The sequence below is a fragment of the Chlorocebus sabaeus genome, chromosome 7 (genome assembly GCF_047675955.1).
Source record: "Chlorocebus sabaeus isolate Y175 chromosome 7, mChlSab1.0.hap1, whole genome shotgun sequence".
Taxonomy (NCBI): domain Eukaryota; kingdom Metazoa; phylum Chordata; class Mammalia; order Primates; family Cercopithecidae; genus Chlorocebus; species Chlorocebus sabaeus.
In genome coordinates, this window is record NC_132910.1 from 570,340 (window position 1) to 582,464 (window position 12,125).

Sequence of the window (12,125 nt, forward strand, 5' to 3'; positions counted from 1 at the left end):
ACAGGAGGCGTCAAAGGGGGAGATAAGGTGGGAAATAAGGAAGGAAGGAAGGAAGGAAGGAAGGAAGGAAGGAAGGAAGGAAGGAAGGGAGGGAGGGAGGGAGGGAGGGAGGGAGGGAGACAGAAAGAAAAAAAGAAAGAAAGAAAGAAAGAAAGAAAGAAAGAAAGAAAGAAAGAAAGAAAGAAAGAAAGAAAGAAAGAAAGAAAGAAAGAAAGAAGGAAGGAAGGAAGGAAGGAAGGAAGGAAGGAAGGAAGGAAGGAAGGAAGGAAGGAAGGAATCAAAAAGAGAAATAAGCTTTCCTGTATTAGACTAACTTGTCCCAGAGGCAGCAATGGGTGAAGTCCAGACCCAGGGAAAGTCTGGGTAATATTATCTAAAAAACAAGGACACACACCAAAAAAATGTGGTCCAGAGACTCTCCCAGTACTCCTTCAACATAGGGAGAAAAAAACAAATTTTCCTCTGTTTTATGGTATGAGTTTATAGTTTTTTGTTCTCTGTAACTAGCAACTTCAAGTATCCTGTTTTGTCTAAAAAGTACAATGAAGGTCATGACAAGCCTGAGCAGGCCTGAACTACAGCTGTCTGGGCACCATATTGAAGATTAGAAGGTAAACCAGTGCAAGGCTGTGTTGAGCAAAACCTAGATAACAGACATCTAGTTTGCACAGCAACAGTAATGCGCAATCCTGACTTATGAGCTGTCACAATTTGATCAGTTGTTCTCCCTCCGTATCCCTGCTTTTGCTCCACTGTAAGCCTGTATTAAGTTAGCCCACCCCTTTTGAAAAGTATGTATAAAAGTCAAGTGCTGTCTTTATTGGGGTCCCAATCTTTGGACGTTAAGTCCGCTGAGTGTGACTGAGTGCACTCAATAAAGATATCCTCTTGTATACACCCCAAGATCTCTCTCTGGTCCTCCTGATTCCCACAAAAAGATATCAGTTTAAGTACAATATACATGACAGATGATAAAATAGCACAAAGTGTGTTGTTGATTAATAATACTTTGCCATTAACATTGCGATTGGAAAAAAAATACATAATTAGGAGGTGCAGTGTGGCATTTTGGTATTATCATGATAGTAGAGGCAGGTAATGGATATCACCAAATCCTGCTCTGACATTCAATTCTATAACTTATAGGATTCCGAAGTGTGCTGTACATACTACAAATGTTATCAGAAAGGAGTTATACTTTATGTGTTACTTCACTAGCACAATAAAAATAAGTAGGTTTGAAAAAAAAAATTGAAATGTATCATGGAGTTTCGGCTTTCCATGTTATCTGGGCCTCTTTACTTAACGTAATTTTGAAATAGGTCTATTCAGTGTATTGTTCAGAGGGCTATTCAGAGAAAGGAAGCTCAAACTCATCCACTCTGAGTCTGGGTACCCACTTAGCCGTGTAGAGTTGGAGAAACGGAAAAACCAAACTGCCTTGGTGGACTGGACTTGGCTAATATCTGATAGGAAGATGTAATAAAAAAGAGGGGGATCAAATCCTGCCCTTACGGTAGACAGAATCTGTCAATGCTTTAGAGTATACCGTCAAAGAGTTAACAGTCAGCAGAACAAAATTTAGCATCATCACAATTTTGGAAGTTTTTTAACAGCCCCATTATTTATAAACTGCCAATCAGTATTTTTACATTTAAATAATTTGCAGTGGTAGTAAATGTGATAACGTTCTCGATATATGTGAAAAATACCACTTACAATTTTTTCTTGGAAGAAACGCTTAATAATTTGTAATCAGAAACAAATTATATGTACTTTCTAAGTAGATTAATGGATCTCTCGTACATAGATGATGACATAGATTTGCTTTTTTAGTAAATTATCAAATATAAGACTCTAATTTATGGAAGAAGTGAATACAAGTAAACTCCCTCCCATTTCATTTTTTTATAAATGAAAAGATTAGCATTAAATTTGTAAGATGAATGTGTATGTAGTAAATACATTAATAAAATAGGTATAGACCATTAGTAGTAACTTTTTACTCTTCTTTATACTAGGATTACGTCTGCCTAACAATTACTTAAATATTTGAAGTTTTAATTTATTATCACAGTTCTCTAAGTCACTATAAATGAAACCTCATGATTGCATTTAGCTTGACAATATAAAAATTAGTCAAGATAATATAGTTGTTCTATTTAGTTCAGTCTTCCAATAGTTCTCGTTACTTAATTTGTCCTCATTTCCTTATTGGCCATATGGAAGGCATTTGACTAGATGATCTCAATCTTTTTAGAATTCTAACAGACATGCTATAATTTGAATTTTATTCATAGAACAAGGTGCATTCGTTTTTAAAACTTTTAAGTTCAGGGGTACATGTTCCAGTTTGTTACATATGTAAAGTTGTGTCATGGGAGTTTGTTTGACAGATTATTTCATCACACAGGCATTAAGACTAGTACCCATTAGTGATTTTTTCTGCTCCTCTCCTTCATCCCACCCTCCACCCTCTGCAAGGCCTCAGTGTGTGTTGTTGCCCTCTATGAGTCCACGTGTTCTCATCGTTAGGCTCCCTTATCTATACAGTTCTATGGAAATTTAATCACAGGAAAACAGATACCTTAGTACCAATATTCAACAATATAGTGGATATTCCAGAATCACCTTCTCAGTAAGACTCTGAGGATCAAATATTGAAAACTTGGGTAACAGCATGTGAGGATGAAAATGGTTCAACAGAAAACACACTGTTGCAATAATAATTGATTCATCATTTATCATTTAAAAAGTCAAAAATAAAATCTAACTTCTTTACATGTATCTTCCAGTCCTAGGAAAAATATAATAAACTAAAAGGGATTGACATTTTATTATGCAGAGTCACATTCTTTATGGCCAGAAACAAACTATTTATTAAAAGTGTAGTTACCTTTCACAAAATCATTTTTCAATAATTTTCTGGGTTGTCTGTCTCCTAATTCAATCATCACACCTACTCTTTCTCCTAATGTATAGATGTCACAAATGCAACAGAAAAATGACAGCTCTTCTTTCATTACCAGTTGCTTCATTTTCTATGAGAGTAAATCCCCTATCTTTATCATGGAGTGGTGGTAACACATTTCATGATGGAGTGTGGCCTGTCCTTCCTCTATCCAAGCAGCACCACCACCCAACTCCCTGCTGCACTAGATACTGTGCCCTGTCATACTCAGTGACTTCATCATTTCCCTAAGAGAACAAGTTCTGGCATGCATGCTGCTTCTTTTTTGGGGGAGGGTGGTAATGAGAAATGGGTGATACACCATTATCTTTATCCACAGTGTTCTCTATTTGTCCATGTGACAATCTTGTATTAATTCTTCAAGTCTCAAGTCACATACCATGTCCTAATGTGTAGCCTTCACTTACTGCCCCAGAGGACTTGGTGCTTCTTCCTTTGTGATCTGAAACCGATTTTAATGCAGTTTTACTGTTACAATAATTTGGGATCTAGAAAACAATGCCTGTTTCATTGATTCATATGGTGCATTGCTCATTTTAGTTCTAAGACTTATAATGCATACTTTTTCAAAAAATCATCTAATCTTAAGTCATCCACAAACTAAAGCATTTATAAAACTCATGATGGATCCAATGGAATGTATGAGAGAATCTACCACGGAATCCCTAAGGTGGACCTTCCTTTATTGCAGATCAACTTGATAACTTTGCTCACATGAAGGCTAAGGGGGAAGCTGTTAGATTGGACTCAAAAACAATGCAAATTACAGATTCGCACAATGCATTAAAAGCAGTCATTAATGACCCCACACAAATGTAATTTTTTTAACTTTATAGCATGTATCCATACTTTCTCACATGAAGGCCAAGGGAGCTGCAGTGACTCTGAACATGAACACAGTGCTGAGTACATATAGTTTTTGCAACACCTAAAGGCCATGATCAATGCATTATTGTATCACAATATTTTTGTTTGTTTGTTTGATTTAGTGACAACATTTGTCCGAGGTTTTAGGATAGTGCATAAGTTCTAAAATAGCCAAAAAGCGAAATAAGAGGAATTGCTAAAGATGATAACAGAAGGATCATAAGGAAGATTGAGGACAAAGTTGAAGCAGAAAGCCATAAATACTATTACAGTACTGACTAATTTTCAGCACACTTATGCTGTCTTTCAGCATGAGAACTCATCAAATGCTCATTTTAAAATACTTTTTTATGTATATTGAAGGTATACAAAATAATATTATGGAATTAAAATACATATTTAAAAAGTTATCATAATAAAGCAAATAAACATATTCATGACCTCATATTAGTTATTCATTTCTTTTGTTTTTAAAGCTTTCCTAAGAAGATTTATTTTCAGAAATCAGCATGACATAATCAATCTGTAATTCCCATTATATTTAATGTTTTACAGATTTTTACACTACATTTTGATCCCATCACTGATAATTTGTAAACAAGTAGAGCTTTCAAATTTGCCTTTTAAAAATGATTGAAAAAAGGAGATATTAGTATTAATGTAGCCATTTCTTTGTTCTCACAGTGGTGGTTGATTTGCTTATATTTGGAAGATATATAAAATCAAAAAATAGTTGCCTTGAAAGAGATAAGTTGGAATATTTCTGTTTAACAGCCAAATTGTATGAAACCAGATATATGTGATTTAAAAATTATTTCAGCACATTAATTTCAGTTATGCTATTACTATTATATTAGTAATAGCAATAATTTTTAATAAACATAGCACCGGTATTGAAAAATGAAGATAATTTTTAATTAGCTGATACATACTGAATGTTTGTGACACACATTGTATTGGTTCTTTGTATTATATAACCCAATTGTATGAAAAAAAAAAATGTATCAGAATTAGTGCCCTCTTCTGAAAAACACAGTTCCCCCACTGTGTGTTTTTAAATAACAAGGAGAGAAGTTACCTCCATTGCTATTGCTACAGTGCCATGCTTTAGCACATGTACTTACATGCATCCTTACTCTTTGTCTATTAGTCCATAATTATTTCAACACTAAAAATTAACGGAACCACAGCGCCTCAAAGTAAAATATTGAAAGCCACTTAGACTCTAAAATCCCAATACAAGAAAAAGAGTAATAAGAGTGAACATTTATTGACAATCACTTTATGATGAAAATAATTCTACCAAGTATTCTGAGAATCATTACATGACGACTCACGATAATCAGGCAAGAAAGATACAATTCTTATTCATTCAATTTAACAATAAAAAAACTTGGAACACATAACATTTTTTTAAAAAAGGACCAGTAGATAGCAGGTTAGGATTCAAACTAAGACCATACACTTTCAAACTTTTAACCATAAATCCACTGATGTAATGTTAATACCAACTCTTGGTCAGTGCCAACTTCTTATGAGTTTTGCCCTGACATGAACCTGACGTCGTCAGATTTGTCTGTCATCTCTAGACTTTGATATTATTTTGAAACTTGTACTTCAGGTCCATTAAATTTTTTTAACTAGATAATTCAATTTCTGTACTCTCAAATGATTTTTTTTAACCCTTTGAACATACCTGTTTTCAATTTCTAGGCTACAAATAATTGTTCTCTCTTAAATTATCCCTTCTCCTCTTGAAATCTTATGGATGAAATAAATTCTAGTCCATAAACCAAAGTCTCTATAACCACCATGAAATAAAATATTTTATTTTTCATCCACTTTTAGGTGGCACTCATTTTTAACATCTACACAAAAATTTCACATATTTATCTTTTCTGATTCATTATATAAGTTGATGTCTATTTGATTTTCCATTAGCTGTAAAAAGAACGTGATGTAGTTATCAATCATTTATTATGATCATTCTCTGAAGCCCTTGGGCCAAAAACTCTCCAGGACTGAGTTTGTCATGCACCGCAATGGAGCCAAGTACCTGCTGCCACCTACCCACAACCTCACCTGGTTGCAGTACTGCTCTATGAAGTGCTGGCCTACATGGCAATTGTTACTCTCTTTGGCATAATATGTTGCTTGATTACCAACTGTTTGTTAAGGCAAGATAGGAAGAAAAGAGAGTAGATCTGTTTGAGATCTAAGGCAGGCAGGCATGATACAGAAAATCATGCCATTTAATGCTGCCACTATGTATCAAGGTATGGACTAAATTCTTTACTACATTTTACAAGACCTGTGCCTTCTTGATTTGTCTGAAATGTTTAATCTTTGTTAAACATTAAGCAATGTACAAAGTTAATTTCAGAAAACCTGTAATAATTCACTTTTAATGCTTCTCTATGTGTATTTTTAAACTGAAAATAAAATGAGATTCACTAGAAACTCAGTCTGTTTACTTGAGAAGCCTAGAAAAACTAACTATATTTAGCATTTTAAGAACTCTCTTATTTTATTTATATATTTATAGAATGTATAATAAATTCATATATTTTAAATATTATACTTTTTATAATATATAATAAATATATTTATATATTGTATTTTTATTTTTTTATTTAAAGTTCAGAAGTATATGTGCAGGATGTGCATGTTTGTTGCATAAGTAAAGAACCTTCTATATAAACAAATACAATTATATGCAATGTATGTGCCTGTCAAAAAAAAGAAAAATTGAGCAAGATCCTTGTTAAAAATTGCAAGACAAATTTTATTTTGTCTACTGAAGTAGGGGTTAGAGACCACAGTATGAACTGAGTTCAACTCCAACTAAGACAAAGGTTAACTGAGACTTTTAAAGAAAATCTGTTTACGAATAAAATGGGAGTATGAGGAAATAAAAATAAGGGAACCAAAAAGAGAGTAGTGGGCTATATGGAAATAGAAAATTACATAAAAATTAAGTGTAAAATGATTGATAATTAGACAAGCTGAGTTAGACAGGGTAATTTTACAGTTTGACAGGATCACATTTTACTGAGCAAAGCCTCAGCATCAAGGCCAGCATCACCTTCCAGGACAAATCCGTTACATAGCACACATACAAGCTGGAGTAAACTTGGCCAACTCTCTTAGCATACTGTTTAGGCAAGTTTTTGTGTTAAATGGGTGTTTCCAATTAATATCGTTCATGAAATACAAAATATTTTCTCATGAAAATTTTCTATATTTCAAAACTCTAGATGGTCATAACTGGCTTCCTATGTAAAACTATGCCACCTGGTAAAATCTTTGGTTAGAAAGACTGAAGATATTTTCCATATGAGACCTTGAATATGCTTGAGTTACTATTTTTGCTTTAGTACTGACAATTTGAAATTGGATAGTAATACACAAAAGAAAAGGAGAGGCTAATTCCTTTTAGTTAGGAATTATAGATATGGTCCAGCAAGTTTAGTCCAGTCCCTCTGGATTATAATGTTACATGATTTCTCTCCTGCAATAAGATCTCACATTTCTTGCCCTCACCTTGTCAAGTATGATATTTCCTACTACTTTAATACATGGAATACTGAGGATATACAAACCAGAAATGTATATAATTATTTTACTTATTCTCTTCTCATAACATATCAAAAACTAAATTGTAGGTGGAATAAAGAGCCAAATATCACGTGCAACAATTTTTAAAGTCTATGCTGGAGAAAACGTAGTAAATGGCAAAAAATTATCCAATACCTACATTCAAATATTGCTCATTACAGCCTTTGGACTGAGAACGAGGTTTGCAAAACAAATAACAGAGAAGAAGAGAACCAACTTAAGAGCAGTTCTTCTGTCTGACAAGAGTTGTGTCTAAAACAGTTGAAAGAAAGAGAGGCATAATGATTATTTCTGACACATGAAATAGACTTTTATAGTACTCTTCTCTAGGAGAAAATGTTGTAGCAACAATTGGTAATAAAATGAATTCTAGAAAAGAAATATACACTAAGTATTTTACTTTACTAAACTTTGAATATATCATCATGCCACTAGAAAAAAAAAAAGCAAAATACAAGAAAAAAAGTGTAATGTATTAGTGCTATTATAGAAATGTCTTCTTTATAAAAGGGGAAACCTTATAGATAAATATTAGCCTGGGGAAATAATGTTACTCAACGTGTACTACACGAACTAAATTTTAGTCTATTTATATTTTTTTAATGAAACAACTTCTGAAAATGCATCAAGGAACTTGCCAAAATAGATCTTCTTTCTAATTCATAGACCATATAGCCAGACACAGAAATCTTTGTCTATTCATGAGTTATCAAAGAATACTTTCATTTGTTTTCATATTGAGACAACTTTTCACATAAAATAATATGTACACATATAGTTAGGAATGTATGTGAATATAAAGGTTTACTTGATAGAGACTCATAAAATCACATAGTATATGAAATTCCAAAAATTTCAATATTGTGCATGTGTCTATTTCTTTTAGATTGATTCTAAAAGCTTTTAAATATCTCAGGAGTTAACAAAATTTAAACACAGAAACTCTAGTCATCAGGAATCACTGAATTGAAATAACATTCTTCATCCTCGTGATAATCTTTTTCTATAAAATTTTGAATATGCTGCTTAAAGACTGGAATATGAAGCACCACAGAAGTTGAAGACAAAAATAACATAATTTTGATTTTAATGGTGAAAGTAACATATGAAGCTGATTCTATCTATGTCAAGGACAAACGGTTTACGTAGTTTTCTGAATTAATATCTATGCAGAAGGCAATGTTTCTTAAAAGATAAAACAAATGTGCTAATTAGAAGTTTCCTTCTTATATTCTTTAAGTATATTCTTTAATAGTCTTAAATATATTCTTTAACATACAAATTCTTAAAACCCAATAATAATTGTAAAAATTACTGAATAACAGTAAAGAGTAGGGTCTTAGAAGGGATCTGTCTTCCAGCATTTAACACCTCACAACTGCTCCAGTGTTCTCTATTGATGAAGCTTAACATTCAACTAGCTGGCAAAGGAGGAATGTTTACAGGATTCTGATTCAGTATCATAAAGTTATATTAGCACCCAGGGGACAATAAATTGAAAACTTGTAAAGCATAAATTTTCAAATTTTTCATTCGCTATCATTCTGGAAGTTGTGTTCGTTCTGACATTTGGTTGAGTAGGAGGCATGGCTTTCTTTTGAAAATAACATGTTTGAAAGTGGGGACATGGAAAGGTTCTGAGAAAGATGACTTAGAGTTGGCCCACTGGGTTCACCACCCCCCTGGTGGTCACTTCCCTAATGTCCAAATGTATAATAAGAATTGACGTACTAGCAGGTTGGATTTTTTATTTCAGTAGTAGCTAACTCAGACTTGGTTAGAGGAAGTTTTGTTGTGCTGGACCCATGCATACCCTTAGCCTATCACCACTCTATTCATAGTCCCAACAAATCAACACTGGAGTAGCCAGGTATTTGGTGCTTTACTTATAATGGATATTAACCATTACCAATTCAAAGCATATCAAGATGTCTCATTGATTTCATTGCAAGTTCCTAATTATTAGTCTGATTAATCACTTTTTGGGTTTATGATCCAGTGAGAATTTCATTCATGTACTGCATTGATTTTGTCAAGTGATATTTTTCTATAGATTCGTCTTTGGTACAGAGACTTTAAGGATGAATTTGTTCTTCATAAGAGATCTAGAATCCTGACTCATCATGACAGTGGCTCAGAGTGATTGTCTAAAATAAGATTGATAAAGGTCAGATAAACAAGTAAAAGTTAATGAATAATCCTCAGTCAGATAAGGTGAACTTTGCTGTTGGATTAATCCATCATAATGAGGACATGCAGGTTGCAAGAGTTAACACAGAATGAAAAAAACTTGAGACAAACACATTGAATCAGGTTATAAATGTTTGAACCAAGCATATAATGACTAGTTAAGACCAAGAAAACAACTAGAAACAAGAGAGCTTTGGGAAAATACAGGTACTCAGGAAATTTCTAATGTAAGGTGTTAACAAGCAATGCTTTTGGGTTTTAATCTGTTTACTGACAATTTCTAGAGCATTAGGTGATGTCTCTTGGGGGCTCTGTCAGTCAAGCATTTAGTTTCGTTTTATTTTGTGTAATCAACCATCATTTCATATATAATTAGGGAGCACATTTCTGATTTCCGAAATATCTGATTTTTTTAATTCATCCTTCTCACCTCATCCCATTCTTGTTTTATATTAGTGATGCTTACGTCTCTGAACATTTGAATATGCTTATTTAAAAATCTCCTTTTGTCCAGGCATGGTGGTTCACATCTGTAATCCCAACACTTTGGGATGTTGAAATGGGAGGATAGACCCCAGGAGTTTGAGATCAGCCTGGATAACATAATGAGAGCTCATCACTACAAAAAATTAAAATACTGGTTGGGTGTGGTCTCATGCACCTGTGGTCCCAGCCACTTGGGGGACTGAGGTGAAAGCATCATTTGAGTTTCAGAGATTGAGGCTGAAGTGAACTGTGATCACACCACTGCACTCCAGGCTGGACAGCAGAGTGAGAGAGTCACTTGAGCGTCGTAGGTTGAGGCTGCAGTGAGTCCTGAACACACTACTGCATTTCATTCAGCCTGGACAATGGAATAACACCTTATCATAAATATATATATATATATTTGTATATATAAAAATAATATATATATTTGTGTATATATATAAATATATATATATATGTATATATAAAATCAAAGCCTCATTCTGATTGTGTCCTCTATCTACAATCGCTGGGTGAAAATCTTCCAACTACGTATCACTGGTTATTTCCTCATACGGTTTTCTTCAGGAAATCTTCAACATGTGTTGATTTCTGCAATATCCCTTACAATATTCTCTATTGTAAGAGAATCCCTTCACAATATTTAAAAATGCCTCTGCTGCAGTCTAGGGAGACCTCCAGTTACACACATATTTTATTTTATTTTTTAACGAAAGCCACTGCACTCTGTAAATTTTTGTTCCTTACTTCAAGGTACTATTTCTCATTTGTTTTCCTCCCAAAAGTCACTTTTTCATAGTTTTCACAAGCATCTATTCATAGAATTCCCTCCAATTTTAACAATTGGTGGACATTCTTCTTTCATTTTATACTAGGCTATGTATGTTTTTTGACATCATTTTTTAATGCATGTATATGTGTCTGGAGCAGAATAAGTTGGAAAAAGTTGAGTCACTTGTGATCACCTCAGGATACTACGTTGTTTAATATATTTGAGTCTAGTTTTTAGGACAACTTTTCATATATAAAAATCTATGAGTAAATATTTTAAAATGCTTAATGAATGATTCAGTAGTTGTAAAAATATAAATTCACACAATTTTTAGGATTTTTTGTATTTTTAATGTCCATATGTAATGAATTTCATAGTTGCTTAGTCTTCTGTTGACCAAATAAATAGCTTAAATTTGTGGAATTTTGAGACATCACTGCAAATAATTGGACATTCTTATTAAACCATGGTCCCTCCCCTTGAAACGTGGCAAGACTTCTGGCTTGCTCAGCAAATAAATTATAGTGAAAGTGACAGCATAATTTTGAAGACTGTGTTAGAAAAAGCAGTACATTATCTCTGTCTGTCTGTCTCTGTCTGTCTGTCTCTGTCTTCTACTTATACTTTTTTCTCTCTTTCTTTCTCCTTCTCCCTCTTTCTCTTTTTCTCCCTGTATACACCTTGGAGTTCAGTGTCACAAACAAAGTCCTGTTGATAAAGGACAATTTCAAGGAGAGATGCAAAGAGGAGACTAAGAAGTCATGATTATTCTGTCTTACAGGAATTCGAGTCTTTTGACATCAATCACCAAGTATGTGAATGAATGACCTTCAGATGATTACATCGATATGAAAGTAATGGCCTGAGAAACACTGTGTATGAACCACCTGACTGAGGCTACCCTACACTCATGCTATGGGAGTTGTAATAAAATGCTTGCTGTTTTTCAAAATATCGACAATTGAGGGTAGTTTGTTATAAAGTGATAAATAACTGCAAAGATATTTCTTTATTGTATTATGTTTATTATACTTTAAGTTCTGGGATACCTGTGCAAAACATGCAGGATTGCTACATAGGTATACCATGTGCCATGGTTGTTTGCTGCACCTATCAACCTGTCACCTATATTAGATATTTCTGCTAATGCTATTCTTCCCCTAGCCCTCCACCTCGTGACAGGCCTCATTTTGTGATGTTCCCCCTCACTGTGTCCAT